At 40.1% G+C, this 26,713-nt stretch overlaps 1 long non-coding RNA gene across 1 annotated transcript; it reads right to left on the bottom strand.

The window, feature by feature from the left end:
* Positions 1–9,474: 9,474 nt before the first annotated feature.
* LOC132206056 (uncharacterized) lies at positions 9,475–26,615 on the bottom strand. Its single transcript, XR_009442788.1, has 4 exons — positions 26,459–26,615; positions 26,166–26,274; positions 14,033–14,145; positions 9,475–9,630 (listed from the first exon to the last, which is right to left on the bottom strand). It is a non-coding gene; the product is annotated as an uncharacterized LOC132206056 (long non-coding RNA).
* Between the last annotated feature and the right edge of the window lie 98 nt (positions 26,616–26,713).

The raw sequence follows: 26,713 nt of genomic DNA, 5'->3' as shown, positions 1-26,713 counted from the left end.
TTTTTCTTGTCAGTGGGCATGGCTCAGTTGTCTGTTCTCTGAATTGCAATTGTTGGTATAACCACACCTTGCAAATAGCCTGCAACCCATCAGTTGTTTCAGGTACAAACACAACAGTTTTAACATCACCCATCTCCCATAGTGGACAACACTCCATTATCTTGCCAGCCAATTAACAACTCTCCACCTTTCCTAGGCCACCACAAAACAAATCTGTGGCACTAAAATGGAGTTGAATCAGGGAAAAAAAAGCTTGGGAAGCACAGGGTTAGAAATAAACTGCTCCACATAACAGCAGACTTAAATAAATCATATGTGTGAAAACTTCAGGAACAAAAATATTGAAATTTACTGTGAACTTTGTTATTGTACAAACACTTTGGTCTAGAAGTTATTTTGGATTGGCAGATGAAGCAATTGGGGGCAGGGATCAATCCCCATTGAGACATATGTTGATGTCTCCAACCAGCTTGTCGAGGAATAGCCATTAAGTTCCAAGTCTTTGTGTCACCAGCAGTAGTCTTCAGGAATGTCTGATAATTCTTTTCTTTATTCATTCTCTGAGGGAAATAAGAGTCATCACCTGGGCCAGCGTTTGTTCCCTCATCCCTAGCTGCCCCTGAGAATAAGAATCTTTTCCAAATTTAGAGGGGATCCAGGAAAATTCCAAATAGATCCAGGGATGGTGAGGAAACTTCCTGATTTAAAGGAACTACACAGCAGAGCAACAGAAATAAGCCAGCGTCCTGTGTCCTGGGAACGCTAAAGAATAGGGACACAGAAAATCCCAAACCAGGCAGAAGAATTTCAAGGGAAGGATGAGCAGACGTCTGGCCAGCCAATGCCACCTTTCTGAATTTAGAAAGATGCTAAGGAACTGCCCATAGAAGCATGCAGATAGTGAAAGAGAGGCCTAATGTAGTGGAAGGACCACAGAGCATCATTACCTGAGCTGGGCAGCCACCTGAGGGCAGTAGGATGCCAAAGGATGTGGGACATTGCTGGGGCCAGCCCTTCACCAAACTAAGAGAATGGGGAATCCAAGATAACAAAGTGTGAAGCTGGATGAACACAGCAGGCCAAGCAGCATTTCAGAAGCACAAAAGCAGACGTTTCGGGCCTAGACCCTTCATCATCTCTCTGAGATTATGAAGGGAATACCTGTCATTCAGCCTTTTATTTCCTGGAGTTTTGTGTGCAGTTTTGGTCTCCAAATTTGAGGAAGGACATTCTTGCTATTGAAGGAGTGCAGCGTAGGCTCATGAGGTCAATTCCCAGAATGGCGGGACTATCATATGTTGAATGATTGGAGCGACTGGGTTTGTATACACTTGAGTTTAAAAGGATGAGAGGGGATCTGATTGAGACGTATAAGATCATTAAGGGATTGGACACTCTGGAGGCAGGGAGCATGTTTCCACTGATGGGTGAGTCCAGAACCAGAGGACACAGTTTAAAAATAAGGGGTAGGCCATTTAGAACAGAGTTGAGGAAAAACGTCTTCACCCAGAGAGTGGTGGATATATGGAACGCTCTGCCCCAGAAGGCAGTGGAGGCCAACTCTCTGGATACTTTCAAGAAAGATGGATAGAGCTCTTAAAGATAGTGGAATCAAGGGATATGGGGATAAGGCAGGAACAGAATACCGATTGTGGATGATCAGCCATGATCATAATGAATGGTGGTGCTGGCTCGAAGGGCCAAATGGCCTACTCCAGCACCTATTGTCTATTGTCTATTGTCTATATCCCATTCCATGTGGGAAAGTTCTGGTTACTCTATCCTGGGCAATGTGACAATAGAATTGAACTACCTGTACTATCAGTATTTAAATGATGAGATTACTACTAGAGTTATAGGATAGCATTATTAGAAATAATAATATACTTCCAGATATTATGTCATAAAACACAGGATGTTATTAACAATTACAACATTTTCCTCCAATTTTAATATTGCACTTATAATTGCAAACTTCATCCAGGAGCTTAATTGAATAAAAATCTCAAAACTGCAGCTACTAGGCTTAAGTGTTGGTACAAGAGGCATAAAGAATACTCAAATCTAAAATGTCGTTAGTGAAAGAAAGGAACAAAAATGAATTTTATGGTGGCTGCACGGAAATTCAAAACTTGTATCACAACCTTTTAAAGGGTTTGAAACATAATTATGGACAAGGCCATTTTCCTTGTAGGGAAATGGGAATCTTTTCAAACTTCTTTCAGTAATCATTTGTTTGTCAGAAATTTAGGCATTCTGTCTCCCTGAAACAAGAGACTTTATAATAACCTTATAATCTGTAACCTTGGAAAAGTCGAGTACATGGGAACATTCCTTTCTCTTTAGGTAATTATTGACATGTTTATGTTAATTGAAATTTAATTGACTGAATAACAATAAAGAAATAAGTCGCACATAATAGTGTCAACTCATTTATAAAATTGTTCCAAATCATGGATTTTAAGTTGGAGTTGTAGTTTTGTTGCATTTTATTCAGAAACCCTCTGATAAATGTGAGAAGATATAATCCATTAGTGCATTGAGCAGAAACTGCTTCTCATTCAACAATAGAGATAGCAGGTTGCTACATGGAGCAATTCTCTGAAGGGAAGGATTTCATTATGAACAAAGGAAGATTGGCTCACAAAACATGAATTCTGCCTATCAATTTGCTGGGTATATAGAATTACATTCCTGTGTGATTAAGTACTCAGGACAGGAGAGGTGTGTCAGGAAAATGGAGAAGTGAGAGTCAAAAGGTGCTATCTGAAGTGATACCTTTAACCAGATTCATATTAAGACAGGGGAATTGGAGTCAATCATGCAGTGGAAGGAATCAGACCAAACAGGAATTACTATGAGTCATGGCTACATAAAAATCATGACTGGGAATTAAACATGTCAGGGAATAAAATATTTACAAAAGATAAAGAGAGTAAAAGGAGCAGCAGAGTAGCTGTTCTTAGAAAGAATAACATATTGGCAGTAGGAAAAGGGAAACAGTTATCAGGAAGACAATGCTTGAATCTGTATGTCCAGAGATAATAGGGTGTAACACAAGACCAAAAGACACAGGAACAGAAGTGGGCCATTCAGTCCACTAAGTCTCATTCAATGAGACCATGGTTGAACTGATCATCCTCATCATCATTTTCCTGCCTTATTCCCATAATGCTTGATTCCCTTATTAGAAATGAGTCTCTCACAGCCATGAATATACTTTACTTAATGTAAAGCCATCCATAATAAAGAATGCCACAGATTCACTACCATCTAACGGAAGAAATTTCTTCTCAACTCTGCCTTATACAGTTGATCTGTTACTCTGAGATTATGTCTTCTAATTCTAGATTCTCACACAAGGGGAAATTACCTCTCAGTATGTATCCTGCCAAGCCCCCCAAGGATCCTGCAGTTTTAATGAGGCTGCCTCTCTTCTTCTAAACTCCAATCAGTGCCCAACATACACGACTTACCCTCACAAAAGCAATTTGTTCATACATAGGATCAAACTAGTGAATTTTCTCTGGATTGGCCCCAATGCCAGTATATCTTCTCTTAAATAAGGGTACTAAAAATGTTCACAGTATTCCAGCTGTGGCCTTGTATAAATTTAGCAAGACTCCCTATTTTTGTACCAATTCCCTTTGAATTAAAATTAACATTCCACCTACCTTCCCTATTAACTGCTGAACTAGTATGCTAGCTTTCAGTGTCTCATACACTGGGATCACCAAATCCTTGTGCTGTAGTGTTCTGCAGTCTTTTCCCATTTAAAAATATTCAGCTCTTCCATTCTTCCTACTAAAGTGTATAATCTCATACTTTGCCACATTATACTACATGTTACTTTGATTTTTACGAGAGAAATAGAATTGTTAGGTATGGCATTTGCTACGAAATGGAGATAGACAACTAAACCAAATCAGACTTTCTACCTTCATATTGCAACACAATAAAATGAAAACTTTCAAAAGATCCTCAAAATTGATCCCAATATTTCCTAGCCAGACCTTCTGCATAACCAATACCAGACGTTGTGAATAATAAATTCTCAATCCTGGTATGTAGCATACACAAAAAACTCAGCAATTTATTAACAATACAATGACTTTGTTAGAGCAAAATTAAATAACAAAATAATCTAACTGGTCTATGCTTTAAAACCCAAAATCTTTGGTTTCTAGCCCTATTCACACAAAATATAGGGAGACAAACAAACAAATACAGTTAAGTGATAAATAAAAGAAGGTAACAAGGCTGGGCAGATTATACAAGTTCTAGTCACACTGTGTTGTTCCACAAATATAAAGGATGGCTTCTTGGTTGTTTTTCTGAAGATGTCGACCATGGGCTGTTTTTCAATTTATTCAGAATCGTGAAAAATAAGTGAAGGCTCTCACAGATTGAATAATGAGATGAATGATGCGATAAATCAACTTATATGAAGAAGGGTATATTGAACAAAAACTCAAAGGTGAAAAACACTCACCAGGGTGGATACATCAATATATTTTGAAAAAAAATTTGGGATGATATTCCTAAGTTTGATTACACATGTTTAGAATAGAATCCTTACGGTGTGGAAATGGGCCATTCAAACCATCAAGTCCACACTGATGCTCTAAAGAGAATCCCACCCAGATCCACACCCCAACCTTATCCGTAACCCTGCATTTCCAATGGCTAATCCAACTATCCTGCACTTCCCTGGACACTATGGGCAATTTAGCATGGCCAATCCACCTAACCTGCACATCTTTGGACTGTGAGAGAAAACCCATGCAGACACAGGGAGAATATGTAAACTCCATACAGTCACCTGAAAACTTTGGATAAGCAACATCAAGAAATGATGAAGCATTTTGTGAATTTCATTGTGATCTTTCTGTCCAAAACAAAAAAAACTGTAAACCTTGGTACTAGAAATTAATATCCACTTTGTTAAATGTGCAATTTTGCTTTGGTGAATATATTTGTTTCTGGGCAGACTAAATCAATTTTGAATACAGGATATAAATGATCAAATAAATTGTATACATTTCAACTAATTTTATGAAAGCAATTTTGTAAAGCTGTTAGCAGTCTGCCTTAAACCAATTTAGTTCTGAAATGCAATGCTTAACAATTGAAGTCAAAGGAAAATGTATATCGCAGGCAGCGTAATCTTCTCCTCGAAATATACTTATGTGGGTTGACTTTAACCTACGTACCTGCCAGAAATATTTTTTACACTTTGGCTCAAACCCATTCCTTTTGCTGCTTTCCACCTGTTCTATGTAGAGTAAGCACATTTTCACTTGCCGCTTTACACCTGTTTGGTCTCAATATCAAAGTAAAAATTTGGGTTTATTTAATATATAATGTTAAATCAAACATTTTTAAAAATTCCCAAGAATTTAGAGTGAGATGGTGGCACAATGGTAATGCTACTGGATGAGTAATTTCAAGGCCGTAGCTAATGATGGTCAAATTAACCACAATAGACAATAGAGTATAGATTCAATTAATAGATTAGAAATTGAAAGCTAGTCTCAATAATGGTTACCATATTACATATCATTGTAAAAAAAAATCAGGTTCTGTGCTGCCTTTTAGGGGAGGAAATCTGCTATCTTTACCAAGTCTGAACAACTACACTGACCTCACCTCCCCCATGCACCCTCCCACACACTCCACCCACCCCAGGCGTATGACTCTTAAGTGTGTTGTGAATTGGCCTGATAAGTCACCAAGCTCAAGGGAAATCAGGGAAAGGTGACACATTTTGACCTTGCCAGTGACACCCATGTAAGAAGAAACTAGGGGTCATGGGATACTTGGCATATAACCCAAGCTGAAAAAACATGAGATATATGAAAGATCTAATCAAGAGGAGACAAAATCAGGGAAGAGACAGAGATTCGTATGACAACACCACTAAGGAAAGACGTGTTCAAGGAAATAAAGTGGAAAGATCAAATTAAAGATGAAGGAACTACTAAAGTTAATTTCTTCTAACTGTATAAATTGATTGCCCAAGCCTTCTGGTACACCATCTAATGTGAGTGAAGGACTTCTCCGTTATGCTCATATCTACTAAAGATTGTTCATTTTGAGCAAGACATCCAACTCGTGGGGTGTTTTGGGAAAATTGCAGCTAGCCCTTACCCCTTACACTGACATCCCTTAAAAAAGAATTTGAAAACAAATTTACACATATGCTACATCACACAATACATTGTAAATAATATCAACCTTCCAAAACTAAAATACATTTCTAATTAATAAAATGTGAGGCTGGATGAACACAGCAGGCCAAGCAGCATCTCAGGAGCACAAAAGCTGACGTTTCGGGCCTAGACCCTTCATCAGAGAGGGGGATGGGGGGAGGGAACTGGAATAAATAGGGAGAGAGGGGGAGGCGGACCGAAGATGTAGAGTACAAGAGAGTTGCAATGGGAGAGAGATTCCCTGAGGTTGGTCCGGAGGGAGGAGGGTAACTTCTTCAGGTTAGGCATCCCTGGAAGAGGCTTCGCAGTGAGGTTAAAATAGTATCAGAGATAATGGGAACTGCAGATGCTGGAGATTCCAAGATAATAAAATGTGAGGCTGGATGAACACAGCAGGCCAAGCAGCATCTCAGGAGCACAAAAGCTGACGTTTCGGGCCTAGACCCTTCATCAGAGAGGGGGATGGGGGGAGGGAACTGGAATAAATAGGGAGAGAGGGGGAGGCGGACCGAAGATGTAGAGTACAAGAGAGTTGCAATGGGAGAGAGATTCCCTGAGGTTGGTCCGGAGGGAGGAGGGTAACTTCTTCAGGTTAGGCATCCCTGGAAGAGGCTTCGCAGTGAGGTTAAAATAGTATCAGAGATAATGGGAACTGCAGATGCTGGAGATTCCAAGATAATAAAATGTGAGGCTGGATGAACACAGCAGGCCAAGCAGCATCTCAGGAGCACAAAAGCTGACGTTTCGGGCCTAGACCCTTCATCAGAGAGGGGGATGGGGGGAGGGAACTGGAATAAATAGGGAGAGAGGGGGAGGCGGACCGAAGATGTAGAGTACAAGAGAGTTGCAATGGGAGAGAGATTCCCTGAGGTTGGTCCGGAGGGAGGAGGGTAACTTCTTCAGGTTAGGCATCCCTGGAAGAGGCTTCGCAGTGAGGTTAAAATAGTATCAGAGATAATGGGAACTGCAGATGCTGGAGATTCCAAGATAATAAAATGTGAGGCTGGATGAACACAGCAGGCCAAGCAGCATCTCAGGAGCACAAAAGCTGACGTTTCGGGCCTAGACCCTTCATCAGAGAGGGGGATGGGGGGAGGGAACTGGAATAAATAGGGAGAGAGGGGGAGGCGGACCGAAGATGTAGAGTACAAGAGAGTTGCAATGGGAGAGAGATTCCCTGAGGTTGGTCCCTCACTGCGAAGCCTCTTCCAGGGATGCCTAACCTGAAGAAGTTACCCTCCTCCCTCCGGACCAACCTCAGGGAATCTCTCTCCCATTGCAACTCTCTTGTACTCTACATCTTCGGTCCGCCTCCCCCTCTCTCCCTATTTATTCCAGTTCCCTCCCCCCATCCCCCTCTCTGATGAAGGGTCTAGGCCCGAAACGTCAGCTTTTGTGCTCCTGAGATGCTGCTTGGCCTGCTGTGTTCATCCAGCCTCACATTTTATTATCTTGGAATCTCCAGCATCTGCAGTTCCCATTATCTCTGATACTATTTTAACCTCACTGCGAAGCCTCTTCCAGGGATGCCTAACCTGAAGAAGTTACCCTCCTCCCTCCGGACCAACCTCAGGGAATCTCTCTCCCATTGCAACTCTCTTGTACTCTACATCTTCGGTCCGCCTCCCCCTCTCTCCCTATTTATTCCAGTTCCCTCCCCCCATCCCCCTCTCTGATGAAGGGTCTAGGCCCGAAACGTCAGCTTTTGTGCTCCTGAGATGCTGCTTGGCCTGCTGTGTTCATCCAGCCTCACATTTTATTATCTTGGAATCTCCAGCATCTGCAGTTCCCATTATCTCTGATACATTTCTAATTGTCTATGTTTCTATTTTATTCCACCAATCTTCTCTTTTTATTCTGAAACCACTGATGCCTTATTAAACACTATTTTCATGAGCAGCAGTTATTATTGAAATGGTGTCCTCATATTCAAGCCTCACCCACATGGGTATCACAGCCTAACATTTCCCTATCTCACCCAATGGTCATACCACATCATTTTAACAAGTTCTGCTGGATAGTGTTCAGAGAGAAATAACTATTCAATTCCATTCTCCTCCCCACCGCAAACCCCCCCCTCCCCCGCCGTGACTTATGCCCAACCACACCACTGCTGTTGCATATTTGGCTGAAATCAGATAACGTAGCACAAAAGAAATATTGAACTCAGAACCTTTCTGACGTATTGAGCAGCTTCTCTTTGGAGAAAATGCATGAAAAAAAAGCTAGACCTCTATTTGTGGCAATGAAGTAACTGATGTTATTCTCACTAAGCATGGAAGTTTTCATACTTCACACTTACCCTTCCGTCAGATCTGACACTACTTCCTAGTTTGCGTGTGCCTGCTGTTGTGCTATGTCTTGCAAAAATTTTCCCATCACTTTGTCAGCCTTGATTAGTCGGTAGCTTTCAGAGCCAACTTCATCTTTCGTTGCAATCTGTAAGTCCACTATAAGAACCATAAATTTACAAAGCTATTACAAAAGTGCATCATTGCCTTCTAATTAATTAATAAACAAATTAAATGGTGAAGCTTACTCAACAGGCTGAATGGCCTCTCCTGTTGCCATGTTCCACCTTTTCAAAAAGGGACGAGATACATAAAACCAGGAAATCCAGGTATGTTAGCTCAATATTAGTGGTAAGAAGATACACTTTGCCTACTTTACAATACTGTGGGAAAACTGAAGGTAATAAACAAAAGCCTGCCACAATTTTACAAAGTAAAATAATTACCATCATTGTTGGAATTTTCTGAGGATATATTTGGGTTCGTCAGTGAAGTATTGCAGTAGAAATAACCTACCTTAACTTCCATCAAGACTGTACATATAAAGCTTAAGTAACGTTGAAAGTCAAAACATAGAGAGTTTGCTTTGTTATATAAAAAATTTATAAAGAGTAATTGTTTACTTAGGGCTCTATGCCATACCGCATCTCAAAGAGGTTAGTCTATTCTCTATTTTGGAAGTTTGAATTTGCAGATAATTCTAATTTAGCTGAAAGAATCAGTATAATCATGGACTAGATATCAATTAAATAGATTAATAAAGGCTTAACCATCTGAATGCATGATTGTCAAAGTTACATTCTGTGCTAGTAATATGAGACAATACTTTTTTTTAGCACTTGCATTTATTCACCATCACACATTGAGGTCACAACTGCACTGAATTGGAGGTATATAATTAGAAGTAATCATAAAAATGTTGATCCAAAATTCAAGAATGAAAATGAAAAAGCAAAACAAAACTAGGCTGCATAATCAGAGCTGTGGTTAATAAATCCCAGAAGTAAATACTCAGAATTTGTGATTCATTAAGGAGTCTCTGCTTGAATTACCATTCCGAATCCTGGTAAAATCATCTTCAAAAATGTTTCCAAAGTAGGGTATCGGAAGAAGAGTTATGCAACAATCTGCTGAGGAAACAGTAGATTAGACTATACAGCTGTGAAGAGAAAGCCCATCATGTGTCATGATTGTACAATTAGAAACTAAATAATTTACATTTAGGATAAGCAATGAGTAGAACAAAATAGCAGCGTAAACTGAAATTGCTGGAGAAACTAAGCAGGTAACTCAGTTCTGAAAAAGGGTCACTGGGCCCGAATTGCTGACTTTGTTTTCTCTCCAAAGATGCTGCAAGTTCTGCTCAGTTTCTCCAGCAATTTCTGTTTTTGTTTCAGATTTCTGGCATCCAAACTTCTTTGTTTCTCTGTTAAAAACAGCAACATATACAAGTTCTCAAATTTAAACTTTAGGATACATAACACTTGAATTTTGGAGATGAATCATTCTTGAGAGGCAAATAGAGGGTTGTGGTTTGTTGTTAGGGGCAGTAGAGACAATAGCAAAATCATTGGTGTCCAACATAAATATAGTCACTGTTGGGATGACCATTCTCTATTTCTCCTGCATGAGGGACATGTGGCATGTTACATTAATAATTTAAATTGCATAACATATTAAATGTGCTTATTTGTGAACAATAAAAATTCCAAAATGTTAAGAAAAAGCAGAATATTACATATCCTGGAAGCCTGGGATTTTTTAAAAGTTAGAAAACCTGGCAGATCTGGCAACAAAGATGAAGGGAGAAGCAAAGGTAGTTGTTCAGGTTGTTAACCCCTCATCAGATTTCAGGTCCCTGCAAGTTTTTGCCTTTGCATTTGTATTTAATCCATTGCCACTTCTCCTCCAGGAATCCACACCCTGAAGAAGTTCTGCTTTCCTTTCCAACAGAAAATTTGTTTGGATCTTTTACCTGCTTTATTTTGTTTGCTTTTTGATTCCTTTTCATATTTGATTAGCTATTACTTTCACAATCACATCTTTTTTCCTCAGCAACCATTTCTGCCCCTGAATTCCAATTGAAAGTTGCACATTTTGGATCTACCCACGATGACAGGCTTCTTTGAGATATTCAACATCTCCTGAGCAAACTGTTGCATCCTGAGACCCTCGCTCATTTCAATAAATTTAATCAAGTCTTTTAAAAAAAACTTGGTTTCCTCGGCACAGTTAATGTAATTGTCAAAATTTTGCTTACATTTTTCCTGGGGGCTCTTGCTTTTTATGTTCATTTTTCCCCGAGATATTTCTAATTAGCTGCTCAGAGATGTTATTTCACATGCCTCATGGCAGGTGGGACTTGAACCCAGCCCTCATGGCTCAGAGATAGGACACTACTACTACATCAGAAGAACACTAAAGATCTGCATTCTATTTTCATACCTTGTTTCAACTTCTGTCTCTGTGTTCTGAACTTGTGCCTGATCTTTCGATATTTTTAGTCAACCTGTTCAGAAAGTGTTATGATGCATCTCTGGAGCAGGTGGGAATTAAACCCTGGCCTCCTGGTCCAGAGGTAGGGACACTACTGCTATGCTACAACAGCCCTTTGTGCTTGATTTCAAGATATTTCTAATCAACCCATTCAGCAATGTCATTCCACATTTGTGGAGCAGGTGGAATTTGAACACAGGCCTCCTGATTTAGAGGTACGGATACTAATACAGCTGCCACAAGCGCCTTTTGTCCTCAATTTAACTTTTTTTTTCTTCTTTTCTATATGTAGAAGTGCTATCACATGTTCCCTGATTTTTAAATTATTGTACTCTGGTTGGCCTTTAGCTGTCTTGATCCTCATGCCTAGAATTGTCTGCCATAAACCTCTTTGCCTCTACCTATCTTTTTTTCTTTAACACACTTCATAAAGCCTACTTCCTTGACCAAGTTTTGATCATTTCTTTTATTCACCTATGAGGTGTAAGTGTAGTTAGCTAAGCCAGCAACTAGGACCTAAAGCAACTAATGGCCAGGGCCACCTGTCCCACATTACATTCTGCCCAATATTTCTCCCTGAATCTTTCCTCTCTGTTCACTCCAATCTTCTTCCACATGCTCATCTAATCCATGATTCTTAACTCTTAATCCCTTAACCCATTTCCATCTTGCATTCCTGACCACCATTCCAGTTGACAGTGCAAACAGCCTTTTCTCCTAAACCAATTAATCCTCTTTTCCAGGTTTGTTGTTATTATTAGTAAAACGTATTTTTTGCTCTATCTCAAACTTTGCTTTCTTTCCCAAAATAATTGAGCATGTTGTTTTGAAATCTTTGCCCTCTGTTATGACCAGGTGAGAAGAGGTCATGGCAGCCCTTATTTTAATCCCCTCTTGGTTAGTCATAACTGTTTTTTCTTATTTTTCTTCTTAGCATGTAGCTATCATACTTCAATTAAACTTAGGTAACCAGATGAAAAATGTATGAGAGTTAATTGCAAGTTTTCTTTAGCAAAAGGGAGTGGTGTGAATTACCTACTGCTTTACAAAGCATGATAAAACACAGAATTAAACACACACAAACATAATGAGGTAACAAAGGGAGGAAGAGGGGTGTCTATACAAACAAAATGGTAAAGACATATGCAGTTATTGATCCTAAGAATCCTTGGGTTACAAGAATTAAAAGACTGGAGCAATCACAATGTTTGCTGATCTTCGATTCTCAGTGAACAGTAATTTTTCCTAATAAAAACCAAAAGAACTGTGAAATAAAAGTGACTGGAAAAGCTCAGCAGGTCTGGCAGCATCTGTGAAAAGAAAATCAGAGTTAATGTTTCGGGTCCAGCGATCCTTTCTCAGAACTTCCTCTGTTCTGAGGAAGGGTCACCAGACCCAAAACATTAACTCTGATTTTCTTTTCACTGATGCTGCCAGACCTGCTGAGCTTTTCCAGTAACTTTTTCTCGTTTTTTTTCAGCATCATTAGTTTCTGTTATTGAGAGACAGTTTGTGAAGGGCTTCCAGTATCAGTCCATATCACTGTCTGCTTGATTGCTCAAAGCAAGCAACGGAAAGGTGGTTTTTTATATATTCTAAATCTAGCTCCATTGTCTTTTTCAAACTGACCAACCTGTTGGTAAAGTTTTATCTCCAATATGTGAAATTATCATGCTATTTTAAGTAAAACATGAAGCACAAATTTCTTGACACTTCAGTGAGCTTCTGAGCCTCTGGTTAAAACAGTAATTCTGAGACAGCTGCTTTTGTTTAATCCATGTGTGTTGCCAGAACAGAAATTTTAGGTCAGTAATGTTCTTTTTAAAACTGGAGTCATGGAGTCATAGAATCGTACAGCACAGAAACAGACCATGCTGAGCATAATCCCAAACTAAACTATTCCCACTTGCTGATGGTTGGACCATATCCCTCCAACCATTTCCTATTCAGATACCTATCCAAATGTCTTTTAAACGTTGTAACTCTATCCACATCTATCACTTCCCCGGAAGTGCATTTCACACACGAACCATTCTATGCAAAGAACAGGCCCCTCAAGTCTTTTTGAAATCTTTCTCCCCTCACCTTAAAAAATGCCCCTTACTCTTATGTATTAAAGTCAAGCGATGAGCATTTAATGTCGGTAGTGCTTATGACTGTGATCATAACACGATCTCTCCCACAGTTTATTTCAATCCTGCCAATCTGGTCTCTACTTCCACAGCCTAGGTCACTTTTGCTGTATGTCTTAGATCTCTTTACAGCCTTCAACACCATTGATCACATTGCATAATGTCCCTCCATTAAACCAGCACAGCTTGTTTGGTGTCACACTTAGGTATCCAATTATAATCAGATGATCTCAAACATCAAACCTTTTTCTATCCCTACTCTGTCACCTCAGAATGGTAATTATAAGGTTTTTTTTGCTTAATCTGTCACAGCTCTTCTTTTCCCTTCATCTCTAAACAATTATTTTATTTCTTAATTATTTGCATGAGGATAAAAGATATATTTTTTCTGCCTTACTTTTTGGTGAGTTTTTAATACTGATGCAGTTATTTTTGTAGTATTTTTCTAAGAAAGTTTACTCCCTACTGGAAACTCAACATTGAGCTGTGCCTAGAACTGATGGCCATTAACTCTGGATGCAGCATCATATTTATTGTTACCATTAGACGTAGTTTCCGAATGCTTCTTTTTAGATCATTAAATATATTTCAATTGATTTGTATGACCAGTCTGACAGAAAATGGTTGTTTCAGCTGTAAAGACTACATTTAAAAAAAATATTTTTGTACTTAGATAGGAGGCAATGGCCTAGTGGAACTGTCACTGGACTGTTAACCCAGAAATTCAGGTTATGTTCTGGAATCCAGGCTTGAATCCTGCCACGGTAGTTGGTAGAATTTGCATTCAATAAATATCCAGAATTTAGGAGTCTAATGATGGCTGTGAATCCATTGCTGATAGTTGGGGTAAAACCGATCTGGTTCACTAATGTTCTTTAGGGAAGGAAACTACCATCCTTACCTGGTCTGGCCTATATGTGACTCCAAACCCACAGCAAAGTGGTTGATTGTTAACTGTTTTCTGGGCAAGTAGGGATGGGCAATAAATGCTGCCTGGCCAGCAATGCCTTCATCCTATGAATGAAAAGAAGACTTTAAATCAAGAAAGTTGTGTAAGAACACATTTGTGGTTTTAAAAACACGTTACTGGAACACATTGTAATTATAGAGTACAATGCTGTCTGAATGAGCTGTGTGGAAAATTTCCAAACTTCCACTGCCCTTGCGTAGTGAAGAAAATTTTGTTCAGAGACACAGTCTTTTTATTGGTTTTGCAGGCGGCACCTGTTGTTGACTCAGGAGGGCTCTTCATACAGGTATTAGCCACCACTCAATAGATTCCTAGGCAAATGGCTTATGCATGGACATTAGAGCCAAAAAATCCAGCCTACATAGAGAAAGTGTCCATCTCTCCCTCTCTCCCTTAACAATAACACTAAACACTGGAACCACCCCCCCACCCGATACTACTCCCTGTATACCGATGACTGTTTCCAAATTCCGAATGAACACCACCTATAAGTTCACTGACAACACCACCCCACAGGAATGGATATCTAACAACGACGAGTCAAAACATGGAAGGGAGATGGAGGGCTTGGTGACGTAGTGCAATGAAAAAAATCTCAAAACTAAAGGACTGATTATCGAATTCAGAAAGAAAGGAAGAGAACACACCTCCATCTACATCAACAGAATTGAGGTTGAGAGGGTGAAGAGCATCAAGTTTCATGGCATAATGATAACTGATGAGCTCTTCTGGACTTCCCATGTAAATGTAACAGCCAAGGAGGCACAAAACCACCTCTTCCTCCTCCAGGCAACTCAGGAATTTTGGCATATCCATAAGGTCCCTCACCAACCTTTACCGATGCACCATTGAAAGCATACAGAACAGGTGCATACCAGCTTGGTATGCTCTACCCAGGACAGAAGGTGGTGTGCACAACCCAGACCATCAGGGAAATCAACCTTCCATCCATGGACTCGGTTTACATGGCTCACTGCTACAGGAAAGCGGCCAACATCATCACAGACCCATCACACCCTGGTAATTGCCTCCTACAACCTCTTCTGTCAAACAAAAGATACTGAAACCTAAACACGTACACGAGCAGGTTCAGGAATAGTTTCTTTTGGCCATTATCAGAGGTTGAATGGACTCTGGCCTCAAATAATGTAACCTGTCCGCCTCCAAGTCTTAGATGAACATAGCAGGCCAAGCAGCATCAGAGGAGCAGGAAGGCTGATATTTCGGGCCTTGACTCTCCTTCAGAAATTTCTGAAGGAGAGTCAAGGCCCGAAATGTCAGCCCTCCTGCTCCTCTGATGCTGCTTGGCCTGCTGTGTTCATCCAGCTCTACACTTTGTTATCTCAGATTCTCCAGCATCTGCAGTTCCTACTATCTAAGTCTTTTTGATCTGTATATTCTTTGCTTGCTGTGATCTACCTGTACTGCTCGTAAACAAAGCTTTTCACTGTATTTTGGTACATGTGACAATAAAATGGATCAATAAAAGAAAATACAGAGGAACTAGTTGCTGTCCCTTACCTTGCCTTGTGAGCTACTCTGTCCAGAAATGCTCTGCTGAATGGAAAATGGGAAAAAAATTCAGAGGCACTGAAAGGGCAAATCCTCAACCACTGCGGGTTGAATCTCACAATGTTTTCCGTTGAATTTCATTGAAGCTTCTCGCTGCAAGCCCTAATGGGTTTCTTGTACTATCTTCTCGCACTCGCCTCATTAACTACCTACCCTTAGCAGTCTCTTGACTAAAGCTAACCCAATTCTACCATTCCCTGATGCCTAAAGAGCTTGTCACTGGCAAGATATCCCACAATAGACTATCATCCCTGGTTTTGGCACCATCTTTAAAAGCCTGCAGTGTACTCAGCCAAGTGCTGGCATTCCAGAGCTGCCCTACATAGTTCATGATATATGCCTCAGACTTGACAGAGAACAGGAAATTGACACGCCATTTTGCAGGCAGGAACCTGAAGTTCCCCGTAGATACATTGCACAGAGGTGGAAAGTAAACATCCTCTAGGCCCAGCAGAGGAGGCTGCTCACCAGATCCTGCCAGCCTGGTCCAACATTGCTACCACGGTCAGTGTTGTCCCAGACGTGTGGGGAGAATTTCCAGCAGTTTATGAAGGACATGAAAGAAGATTTTGTCTGCTACCTCAATCACACCCATCAATGCCATTGCAGCCATCCATCATGTATACAACAGCATCCCTCACTTGCCTCACCCACTTTAAACCCTCTGTGCTTCCTAGTCACTGGCTCAGTAAACACTCATCTTCCCCATCTTCAGCAGCATTAACAGCTGTGCCACCCATTTTCATCCCACTCAATTCCTTCTGTTATCTCAGTCCAGGACTAAATGGTTATTATATGGCAGAAAGAGCTAAGATGTGTGTTGTTCCTTATCCCCTAAAAGGAGAGTGTTCTAATTCTTACCAGCCAAGTAACAGTCCCAACTCCCTGGACTGGTATTGGAGGCTACCTTTGACTCACTATGCTGAAGCCCTCTGACTAAATGGTGTTTCCCTTGGCATGACTGTGCTTTACTTCTGAATGATTTCAATTCATGACTATTTAGTTGAAGCACATGCAATGAGTCTGCTATGTATGCTGTTGACATTTGGTGCAGGCGTAACAGTGACGAACATAGTGATGTTCAGGAATCTGTCATCTCCTAGACTGGTTCAACAACAGCCAGAACAGTGAGGTGCCAGAAGCCTGGAGGTTGGCTAACGTGTTGCCATTATTTGAGAAAGGCAGTAATAAAAAGCTATTGAATGAAGGCCAGTGACCCTCATGTGAGTAGTGGGTATGTTGGTGGGAGGGTATTCTGAGGGACAGGATTTACATGTATTTGGAAAGGCAAAGACCGGCTAGGGACAGTCAACATGGCTTTATGCGGGGTAAATCGGTTCTCACTAATATATTTAAGTTTTTTCTAGAGGTAACAAAGAAACTGATGAAGGCAGTAGACATTGTTTAAATGGGCATCAGCAAAACATTTGACAAAGTTCAGCATAATAGACTGGTTACTGAGATTAGATCACATGAATCCAGGTGGAGCTAGCCAGTTGGATACAAGATTGGCTTGAAGGTTGGAGATAGAGGGTGGTGGTTGAGGATTACTTTCTGGAATGGAGGACTGTGACCAGCAGTGTGCCACAAGGATAAGTGTTGAGTCCACTGGTTTCTGCCAATTAAAAAAAATGATTTGGATGTGGATATAGAAGCATGGTTTGTAAAATTGCAGATGACACCAAAATTGGTGGTGAAGTAGACAGCCAAGAAGACTTTGATCAGACGGGCCAATGAGTGGCAGATGGAGTTTAATTTAGATAAATGTGAGGTGCTACATTTTGATAAGGCAAACCAGGGCAGGACTTATACAGTTAGTGTCACTGAACAAAGGGACCTAGGGATGAAGGTGCATAGTTCCTTGAAAGTAGAGTCGCAGGTAGACAGGATAGTGAAGAAGGCGTTTGGCACATTTGTCTTCATTGGTCAAAACATTGAGTAAAGGAGTTGGGACATCATATTGAGGCTATACAGGAGACTGGTGAGGCCACTCCTAGAATACTGCACACAATCTGGTCACCCTTCTATAGGAAGGATGTCGTTACACTTGAAAGGATGACAATTTACAAATAACTTTCCCAGACTGGAGGATTTGAGTTACAGGGAGAGGCTGAATAGGCTGGACCTTTTTCTCTGGAATGTTGGAGACTGAGGGGAGACCCTATGGAGGTTTATAAATTCATGAGGGACATGGATAGGGTGAATAGCCAACGTCTTTTTTTCCCCAGATTAGGGGCATCTAAAACCAGAGCGCATACGTATAAGGTGGGAGGGGAACAATTTAAAAAGGACCCGAGGATTAACTTTTTCAAACAAAGGGTGGTTGGTGTATGGAATGAGCTGCCAGTGGAAATGGTGGAGGTGGGTACAATTCAAACATTGATAAGGCATTTGGATGGATATATGTATAAGAAAGGTTTAGAGGGATATGGGCCAAATGCTGGCAAATGGGCCAAAGTCACATTGGGATGACTGGTCGGCACAGATGATTTGGACCAAAAGTTGTATGGCTCTATGATGACTGTTGAGAACAATGACAAACTGTTTGGCTTTGTGACTGCAGTCAAATAAAATGTATCCGAGTAACTGCAAAGTGCGAGTGTGCAAGGAGACCAAATGAACAGCTCCAAGATGGAGCCAGGACAAATCCGTGAGCTCATACCTGTCCCAGTGTGTAAAGTGTCCTTGTTGCAACATTGCATTGAGAGGGGCTGGTGCACTCCAAACTGTAATGTTACAGTGCAGAACCAAACTGTAAGTTCACTGGAGATGCCCCATGATGGTGCACAGAGTTTGGCACATGTTGGATGCCAATGTCCACTGAGATAGGTAGCATGCAGACACTGCCATAGGATGTGTCCTGAGACATTTGTGCTAAGTATCCAAGATAGAGGACTGAAGGAACAAGCTGGGGTTGCCAGATACTCACTCTATCTTTCATTTCATGAATTCTCATTGTCAGGTTTCTATCCAACATATGGTTGATTATAAAACTCCTCATTGACGTGCTGAAATTTGGTGATAATGAGGGTGAAAGTGAACAATATTTCCTGTGAATAGACACCCTCCCAACCCCAAACAAGAATTTAGTCTTCACATCCAGAACCTCTGTTGGATAAAGGTACTTGATCCCACCATTGAGAAAGGCTTTGCTCAACTTCTCATATGATTCATCCAGATTTCTCATCATTGTTCTCCTTGTTAAAGGCCTTATAGGATTTTACCCTGAGAATCATGCATCCACAATGTTATTGCATCAGCAAAGGAGGAATTAAAAGGAAATGAAAGAAAACAGCTCAACAATGTCTGAAGTCTGAACTGGTGTTATTGAACTGTGTTCCCCTAATTTTTATTGTCTAGCTATAATATTCATGTCTTCTCTGTTTTTGTGCATCTGTCTGAATTAGTGAGAAATAATAAAACCAATTAAGTCATAGAGTTATAAATTGTGAAATATAATTCAAGCTTGTTTTTTTGCCATCGGTTAAAAACAAATTTTTACAATTAGTTTTTATTTGCTTGTTAATGGAAAACATAGTGTGCATACTCTTTGTATCTAAATTAGAAGGTGGAATTGGGCAATTCGTGATTTACTAAAAATTTTACATTGTATTATGGGGCTCGACTTCCAATGCACCAGCCTTGTGCGTCAGAACATGGCAAATAAGGTCTTTACCTTATGACTCATGAGGCATGGTAGGTACTTAAAGGCTAGTGACCTAGTGCAGGAAAATGGGACTAGTACGGGCAGTGGTATATTTTGAGTAGGTCAGACCTGATGGGCTGAAGGGGCTCTTCAGTACTGTTTGATTCGATGATACATATGAGGTATGACGCCCAGAGTGATGCTAGCATTCCCATTTTTTGGGAGGAGAAAAGTAGGTTCATTTTTTGGCAACATGTAATGATAAAAATACTGAATATACTCATTCTTTTATGTCAAAGATGCAAGGATGCATTCTAATGTATTTATATACTTTTTTTAAGTAAGGAGACCAAAATTACATACACAGATACAACCAAATGTGACCTCACCAAAGCCTTGTATAACTTTGGCAAAACATTTATACTTTTTGATCCATGAAACCCTGATTCCTTTGTACCTCAGAATTCTGCAACTTTTTTTCCATTTAATATGTTGAATTTTCTATTCTTCCTACCAAAGTGGACAAGTTCACATATTTGCACATCATACTCAATCTGCCAATTTTTTGCCCACTCACATAACCTACACACATCCCTTTGCAAACTCCTTAGCTCCTCTTCACAACTTACTTACCTATCTTTCCTACTTTGTAACATCAGCAAATTTAGAAACCATATATTTGGTCCTTTCATCCATGTTATTGATATAAATTGTAAATAATTAAGGTCACACAACTAATGCCTGTGGCACACTTATCACATCATGCCAACCTGAAAATGCCCACCCACTGCTTTGAAGAAGTTCCGAAGAAGAGTCATCCTGAACTTGAAACGTTAACTGTTTCTCTAATTCTATTTCTGTCTCCACAGATGCTGTCAGACCCGCTGTGTTTCTCTAACACTTTCTGCTTTTTTATTCCTCTCTGCTTTTCATTAGCCAATAAATCCCTGATCTATGCTCATGCGTTTAGCCCCACACCATGAGCTCTTACTCTGCATAGTAAACTTTGAGGTGGCACTTCATCAAATACCTTTTTGAAGCATAAGTTAGAAATCCCAAACTGTGCTCTAAGCCTTTATCCTCATTAAAATCTTTGCTAAATACATGTACACAATGTCTATTCCTCATCCACATCATATCCCCAATATTTATCATCAACATGATTATACTATGCCAATATTAGCATGCTTAATCCTCATTCCTCAGAACAGAATTTTTAATGTAGACTAATAAGAAATCTATAATCTGCTCCTCAATGAACAATTATGAATGATTTATGTATAAATGCATCAATTCCCATCTATTGATTGAACTTGGCATCTGATTAATTAATTAGGTGTTTCTTCTCCTAGACTCTCTCAACTTTTTTTTAACAAGCAAAACTTTTTTTCAGATATAGTCATAACACTTTGCAAAGATAAGTGCAGAAACTTTCCTATATAATGAAACATAAATTACAATAGAATAACATTTCTCATCTTAATCATACAAGACTGATGTTGTAGTGAATGTGAATGGGACATTTCTTCCCTAATGGGATCCAAATGAATTTAAACTTTGCCTGGGATTTACTTGTAGCGGTGAGGGACCCCAAACCAGTTGCATAATCAGTGGCAGCACTGTTTTATTTCCATGGGTGAGTCCTGACACAACTGGCTAGCTTTGGTCCTTTTTCTGGATTTTGGCTTATGAGTGCCTGAAGCCTCTGGTCAAAATGTTAGTGATTTCTACTGTCAGCAGTACTCGTGCATGTGGTGACTGCAGGACAATCCAAGGTTCAACACTTTCCCAGGACAAAGATGAGCCGGGTTGGGGACCCTAGAACTGGAGGTGCAGGTTGGAGGCCAGGGCAGAGGCATGAGCCTCATTATGCATCATGCAGTAGTCCCTACTGTCCAAATGTTACGTAACCTACTGGGAAATGAATGATGTGCAAACCCCACAGAGCCAAAGGCACATCCTACAAGGCTTGTTTGTTGCCCAACACTGAATTCTGGTGGGCTCAAGGATAATTAATGTGAAGTGCCTCATTCATGAGCCTAATCAGGATTTCCACATTGGGCTCATCCTAAAATACTTCTATGCAGGTACTCCTATTTGACTATTGACCCCTTTCTTTGCTGCAGCTCTCCTTGCACCACCTTCTAGCCTGTTCCAGTGGGCTCAATGAAATTCTGTCCAGAACTCTACTGCTCTCCAAGGATTCTTCCTGACCTGCTGAATTTTTCTGTAATTTTCTACTATCAATAATCTCAGACACATTCAGAGGGAAAATAAGCTGTGATAAGTCTGCAAAGAAACTGCAAAAGCATTTACACAGGTTGATTGCTTGGGCAAGAACTTGGCAAATGGAATAAAATGTTGGAAAATGTGAAGTTATTCACTTCGATAGGAAATGTTCAGGGTTACTTCAGTGTCTGTGTACATGAATCAGAGAAAATAAACATGTTGGTACAAGCAATTAGGAAAGATTATGGCATGTTGTACTTTATTGCAAAGTGACTACTGCAGAGAATAAACAAAAAGAAAATTTAGGACAACTCCATAGGGATTTAATGAGATGCCACCCAGATGTAATGTGAACAATTTTATTTTCTCTACAACAATATAAATATGTCACACTTAACATAATAAAATAGATGGGGTAATTCACCGAAGCTTTATAAAGTAAACAAACAGGAAATGCTGGGGAATTTCTGTATTTGTTCTAGATTTCCAACATCTACAGTATTTTGCTTTTATTTGCATTTAGAGGTCTGGGACTGATCCTCAGAGAGTGATATTGGGATAGATGGCCAAATGTTTGCTCAGAGGCAAGTTTTAAGAATAGAAGAGAAATGGAATGTTTCAGGAACAAAACTCCAGAGCTTAGTGTCTGGTTTAAGAGATCCACAGGCCAGATAACAGGTTTTGGACAAGGGGTCACTTTGTGTGGAGGCATCATAATAATTTATTAAGGAACAAAAGTTATTCTTAGCCAAAGAAGGCAGTTAATATCTTAGTTCCGGTAAATCTAGTGCGTATATACAGCTCATGGCTCCTTCCTTTTGTCTCTCCCTGTGTCTACTTTGAAACTTTGCACCAAATACCTTCAACCGAGGAAGGGTCACTGGGCCCAAAACGTTGACTGTGAGGTTTTTTTCTTCATAGAGGCTGCCAGACCTGCTGAGCTTTTCCAACAATTTCTGTTTTTGTAACTTTATGACTTATTTTATCTTCTGCAGCCGTGGAGCTTGCTAATATTCCAATATTGTGCCAATGTTTTAATACTGTACTGCTATTGTACTTTGACCTTGTTGTTTCATTTGTCAGTGGTTGTGGAATTATGAAATATGTGGAATTAAGAGAGGATTAGAGACATATTGATATTGTGTCACTGGACTGCTAATTCAGAGGCCTAGGTTAAAGTTCTGTGGACATGGTTTTGAATCCTATCATGGCAGATGATGAAATCTGAGCTAAATTAAAACCTGGAATTAAAAGCTATTCTAATGGCTGCCATGAAGTCACTTTTGAATGTCACAAAAACGCACCTGGTTCTCAAATGTCCATGATAGAAGAAACTCTCACTGGCTTGGTCTACAAGTGACTCCAGCTTCATAGCATTGTGGTTGACTCTTAACTGTTCTCTGAAATGACTGAGCAAACAACTCAGTTCAAGAGCAATTAGAGATAGGCAACAAATGCTGGTCTTGCCACCCACAATAATATTAAAGAATCCTCAACACTTAAACAGCTGATTGTTATAATCCTGGATGACACTGCTAAATTTATTTTAGGATCTGGCTGGTGACCTGTAACTGTTTATTTACATTTGACAAAGTTTGACATCCAAGGTATTCACTAAGAGAACAATGCAACAAAATTTCATGCTTTTTAACCAAATGAAATAAACTTTACTCTATAAAATTAGAAACGTAAAACAATTTACAAGATATAAAACTTATATTCTAACATCTGTAATCAACAGGAGGTAAATATTGGTTAACAGACAAATTGTGGTTGAACACAATGAAATATTTTGGAAACTGAAGCGGAAGTGACTTAGAAGTCTTTGTTCAGGACCCTCTTAAGGTTTACATGCAGGTTCAGTTGGCAGTTAGGAAGGAAAATGCAATGTATAGCTCTATAAGGCTCTGGTCAGATCACATTTCCAATATTGTGAGCAGTTTTGGACCCTGCATTGAAGAACGGATGCGCTGGTCTTGAGGGGTCTAGACAAGGATTAACGGAATGATCACAGGGATAAAGGCGTTATCACATGAGGAGTGGCTGGGGACTCTGGGTCTGTACTGAGTGCAGTTTAGAAGGGTGAGAAGGGATCTGATTGAAACTTACAGAATGCTGTGAGGCCTGGATAGAGTGGACATGGAGAAGATGTTTCCACTAGCAGGAGAGACTAGCAAGCAAAGTCACAGCTTTGAAGTAAAGAAAAGACCCTTGGAACTGTGATGAGGAGGAATTTCTTCAAATAAACAGAGGGTGATTAACCTGTGGAACTCATTGCTGCAGAAGGCTGCGTAGGCCAAGTCATTCAGAGTATTTAAGCCAGAGGTACATAAGTTCATGTTTAGCAAGGAGGTCAATGGTTATGGGCAAAAGACAGAAGAATGAGGTTGACAAACCTATCAGCCATGATTTAATGGTGGAACAAATTCAATGGGCTGACTGGCCTAATTCTGCTCCTATATTTTACGGTCTTTTTTAACTACTATGAACATATTTGATAATAATCACCTAAAATCTGGAAAAGTCATACCACCTGGTCAACTGATCTCTAAAACCAATTAAAGGTACATTTGGAAACACTAAATACACATTTATGCCAGAATGAACATAAAAAGTGTTAAGTAAGGAGTTATAGCATCATAGAACCATACAATATGGAAACAGACCCTTTGGTCCAACCAGACTGTGCTGAACATAATCCCACCTGTCTGTTCCTAGCCATATCCCTCCAAATGTCTCCTATTCATCTATTTATCTAAGTGTCTTTTAAACATTGTAACTGCGCCCACATCCACCACTTCCTCAGGAAGTTCATATTTAAACATATTAGCCCAATAGCACGCAGTATGCAATTAGCCTTGATGCTGATTGAATGTTGCAATGTCTGCTTACCGCCCAGTGGTTCATTCAGCTCCCTGGGACTGGGCTCCTAAGACTGCATCCAGCACTGACTCATGGACACAAATCCAGCTCTTTTGCAGACAGGTTTGAATATCCAATTGAAACCGTCCAAGAGTAACCTGCCCTTATTACTATACAGAATGTTCCAGTGCTTTTGTTACAATTTCCACAAGCTGTTGGTTTAAAGGCACAAATAGAATCAAAAAGGGGTTTCCTCACCCCACTTGTAACTTTTTCCTGCATAAACACATCTCACATTTAATGATTGGTATCCATATTTAGATACAGTTGCAAATTATATCTTTCAAAGTTGATCTTTGATCTCAACTGGGAACACAGTTCAAACATCTGCCCCTACTCCTCTTCTTTTCTTCATATTGTTAATTCATACATTCAATTCCTGTTACATTGCAACCCTGGTCCAACTCAAGCAACAACTCAATTCACAAATTTAAGATTAATCCTCCACCTACATAGAATTCATACAAAATACACATAAAAAGAATTCATAATGAAAAAAAAGTAAGAAGAAAAAAATATTCATATTGGAAGTTGAATATAGGGCCACCAATGGTATAACAATTAACGCTTGGATGCTTAAGGTCCCATAAATAGATGAGCAGGATATCTTGGAGGGTTCGGGAGGTGCAAGACCTTGAAGGGTATTGATTTGAAATAGTCATAAATCACCTTTGGGTCAAATATGGCACAAAGATATGTTTCAACTCAGACTGTTATCAAGGCAGAGAATTGGTGCTGGTAGACAGAATGGAGTTTTCAGAAGGACAGAAGTGTATCAAAAGGAGGCCAGTGTGTGGTATCACACTTTCAGATGCCAATCACCACACTTGGTCTTGCCCAGTTTTCTTCTGCATCAAATTCTTAAACTCCACTGGTCCCTCTGCATCCTCATCTATGCAGTCATGACTCATCCTCAGTCACATCCATATTTCATAGTCACACTTTCCAAATCATACCCTTTCTTCTCGGCACAAATATGTTACAAGTATTCATACTTCTGCAATTTTTCCTTGCAGAAGAGAGCACCTTCCTTTTTTAGAGGCAAGGGGAGTCTGGATTGGCATTGGTGCCAAGGAAATCCAAGAGAAGTGAATCTTCGCTTGGACACCTTGTGTTTGGTGTCTTGTCTCCTGTCAGCTGAATTTTATTATCCATCATATCTCCCTTTTGAAAGGGCATTTGACTGAGTCAGTTCATGCTGTTGGCAGTGGTGTGACTTCTGCTCTTACCCCCAACACTTGTAGAATGTACAGTTCAATGAGCTAATTCCATGCCATTGAGTCATACAGCACAGAAACAGACCCTTTGGTCCAGCCTGTCCATGCTGACCAAGTTTCCCGAACTAAACTAGTCCCACTTGCCTGCATTTGGCCCATATCCCTGTAAATCTTTCCTATTCATGTATCTATCTAAATGTCTTTTAGGTGTTATAACGGTACCTGCATACACCAATTCCTCATTCCATTTAGGAACCATCCTCTGTGTGAAAACATTGTCCCTAAGATCCCTTTTAAATCTTTCTTCTCTCACCTTAAAAATATACTCCATACTTTCCATTGAAAGTTGCAGCAACATTTATAGAGTTGTTGCATGTGAGTGGAGTGCTTTAAATAGGTGACTTCAGTGAAGCTGATGATAACTGTCAGACAGATTGCACTCACAGAGGGAAGAAATGTTTGAATTGCAACCTCTTACCTGGTCATGGCTGGAACTCTTCACACCAACTGATCAAGTCTTCCAATTTTGGAAACTCCACCTGCTGTGCACTCACCTCAGGCACTTGGCAAAATGCAGAAACTGGGCACTGTTAGGAAAGAAGGAATCCAGAATTATAAAGGTTCATAATTGCCAGTTAATTTCGCCCCAATGCCAACCCTCCAGACCCACTACTGGTCCTGGAATTGAAACATTTTTACCCCATCTAAGTACACACAATCCTTTATAGTTATGTAATTCAATCACTCATGTTTTCTGACTGAACCACGTACATCAAAAAATAGGCAATGGTTGTGACAACATATCAGAATATCACTTTTGCCCCGTGCAATGATTGCAAACTTCTGTGGGTCAACAACGGGTTTGTTTGGTCACTGATGCTGGGGGAGCAAAAGTTGGCAAAGTCCAGATGCCGCGTTAGGGTATGTTTACGTCCTCACCACGGACGCGGTGCGCTCTGGGAGTTGTAGTTATTACCGTGACGTTTGCTTATCGAAATAAGGGGGGGAGCGATACCAGTTAGCCGG

Source organism: Stegostoma tigrinum, chromosome 29 (assembly GCF_030684315.1).
Source record: "Stegostoma tigrinum isolate sSteTig4 chromosome 29, sSteTig4.hap1, whole genome shotgun sequence".
In the NCBI taxonomy this organism is placed as follows: domain Eukaryota; kingdom Metazoa; phylum Chordata; class Chondrichthyes; order Orectolobiformes; family Stegostomatidae; genus Stegostoma; species Stegostoma tigrinum.
The sequence above is the reverse complement of the archived record's forward strand: the minus strand, read 5'-3'. Positions and strand labels throughout refer to the sequence as shown.